Source organism: Chrysochloris asiatica, unplaced genomic scaffold (genome assembly GCF_000296735.1).
Source record: "Chrysochloris asiatica unplaced genomic scaffold, ChrAsi1.0 scaffold00017, whole genome shotgun sequence".
Lineage (NCBI taxonomy): Eukaryota > Metazoa > Chordata > Mammalia > Afrosoricida > Chrysochloridae > Chrysochloris > Chrysochloris asiatica.
In genome coordinates this window covers 271,972-274,927 of record NW_006408535.1, presented here as the reverse complement: position 1 = coordinate 274,927, position 2,956 = coordinate 271,972, and positions in this window count along the sequence as shown.

The following is a 2,956-nucleotide window of genomic DNA, read 5'->3' as shown; positions in this document are numbered from 1 at the left end:
CATAGCGACCCTGTACAGGGTTTCCGAGGGTGTAAATCTTTATGGGAGTAGAAAGCCTCATCTTTCTCCCGCGGAGCGGCTGGTAGTTTCGAACCGCTGACCTTAAGGTTCGCAGTTTAGCAACAACTTAATTCCCAATCTTAAATGGTGTGTGATATTAAAGTAAAGGCATTGATTGTGAGGATAGGGGATCCTGAAACTTAGAAAGGGAATATATGGGTAGATAGTTAGGAAGCTGGGACACTGAGCTCCTAAATTCTGTCAAATCATTCTGGCCAACAGTGCCATTCCTCCCACCTGAAGAGATTACTCCAACTTTGTCGGCTGAACCATTATAAGTAAAACCATTAACGACTCTGCCCACACTCAATGATATTAACCCAACTGTGCCTGCCGACACAATGCCTGAGGCATTGTATAGAGCATCACCTAAGATAAATGTTTGCAAGAATTGCTGAATGTTCCCAGGAAGCACGTCTACCAATTATAGCTTCTAAACCTACAACTAGACTTTAAGTCCCAGTGAGTTCCAAAAGGTGAAGTACAAATTGTGACCCAGGAAGATGTATGCTACACTCCAAAAGAACTGCTTTAATTTTTTTTAATTATGTACCAACAGAAACCTAGAGAATATGTGTGAGAATGGCTTTTAAGAGTGTGGAATAATGGTGTAAGGAACATAAGGTTAGATTAGTCTGAGTTTATTGATATGGGTCCACTAAGCATAGATTCTTCATTCAGTGTTTTAGCTTGAGAGATTAGATGAGGATCTAATAGCTTATTTGGATGGTTCAGTGAATCATGGATTGTGCAGTGGCCTTTGATAAATCAAGTCGAAGTAGCAGACCTGTCTTGGCATTCATTAAAGGAAAGAAATTCAAAGGTTTAGGGAATTGACATACTAGAGTAGATTTATCAAGATAGACCCATAAACCTATTCATGGAGTGCTTTGAGGACACACCTTTTACCACAATAATGAAGAAATCATTTGTGAAGAGCCCCAGGTTCCTTAAAGACTGTTGTGATTGTTATTTTAAGTATTCCAGATTTGACAGTGGGAACTGCCCTTATTGAATTAAGACACCAATTACAATGGAGTTGATTGGAATCCATGGTGGTAGGGGCCAAGTGGCATCATTTGGTGTGTGTGGTTACTATAATGGACGGCAGAATCAAAATAATCTGACTTGTGTGTACTTATGGCTTTGGTTACTTAGGCAACATGTCTCTAGGAGTGAAAAAGATAGGACACCTAGTAAATATTTACATTTCCTAAAAGGAAGAATTCTAGATCAAGTGAATGGCAGTCTAACTTGAATAGTGAGAATGGAGAGTAACGGCCTTTCAATCAATTCCCAGACTTGAATAAGTTTACAAACCCACAGGCCCTTGAATGAAGGTGTGTCCAGGTCGTCTTCAAGAAGTGTCCTGCTATATTGTCAATGGTTAAACTTTCTTCCCCAAAGGGAATATAAAAGAAGTAATAGAAGTAGATAGTACTAAATACCAGCTAAGGCCATGTGACCAGTTACAGCTGTAATTGTATGAATATTTTTGTCTTTGTATGTGTGCATCAAATATTTTTGCTTTCTTCACTTGTGAATTATAAGATGTAAATGGAGTCAGCGCATTCTCAGTTCATACCCATATTAGTTGTTATGTTAGATATGGTGGTTGTGGTGTTGGTTCTGACTCATTGTTTTTGTTGTGAGGTGACTTTAAGTCGGTATAGACTCATAGCCACCTTGTGCACAACACAACGAAACACTGCCTGGTCCTGAGCCAATCTCACAATTGTTGCCACACTTGAGACCACTGTTGCTACCATTTTTCCAATCCATCTTTTCCTCTGACCCTCCAACATACCAAACATGACATTCTTCTCCAGAGACTGGTCCCTCCTGACAATATGTCCGAACTATGAGACACGAAGTTTGGCCATCCTGGCCTCCAAGGAGCACTCTGGCTGCACTTCATCCAATACTGTTTGTTCTTTTGGCAGCCCATGGCACCTTAAATATTCTCCTCCAACACCATAACTCAAATGCATCAATTCTTCTATGGTCTTCCTTATTCACTGTCCAGCTTTCACATTCATATGATGTTACTGAAAATACTATGGCTTGGGCCAGGCGCACCTTAGTCCTCACACTGACATCTTTGCTCTTCAACACTTTCAAAAGGTCTTGTGCAATAGATTTGCCTAAAGCAATACATCATTTTATTTCTTAACTGCTGCTTCCATGAGTGTTGATAATTGATCCAAGAAGAATAAAGTCCTTGACAACTTCAATCTTTTCTCCATTGATAAGAATGTTTTTTGGTCCACTGGTAAGGATTTTTGTTTTCTTTACATTGAGATGCAATCCATACTAAAAGTCCTTTGATCTTCATCAGTTAGTATTTTAAGTTCTCTTCACTTTCAGCAAGCAAGGTTGTATCATCTGCATATTGCAGGTTGTTCATGAGTCTTCCTCCTATCCTGATGCCATGGTTTTCTTCATAAAACTCAACTTCTCAGATTATTTGCTCAGTATATAGGTTGAATAAGTATGCTGAAAGAATACAACCCTGTCACACACTTTTCTTAATTTTAAACCATTCAGTATTCCCATGTTCTGTTCGAACAACTGCCTCTTGGTCCGTGTACAGATTCCTCATGAGCACAATAAAGTGTTCAGGAATACTCATACTTCACAGTGTTGTCCATAGCTTGTCATGATCCACACTATCAAAGGCTGTTGCATAGTCAATAAAGCACTGCTATTCTCTGCTTTCAACCAAGATCCATCAGACATCAACAATGATATCCCTCATTCCATGGCCTCTTCTGAATCTGGCTTGGACCTCTGGAAGTTCTCTGTCAATGTATGCTTGCAGCCATTTCTGTATTACCTTTAGGAAAACTTTAATCGCATGGGATATCAAAGAGATTGATCATTTCCGCATTCCATT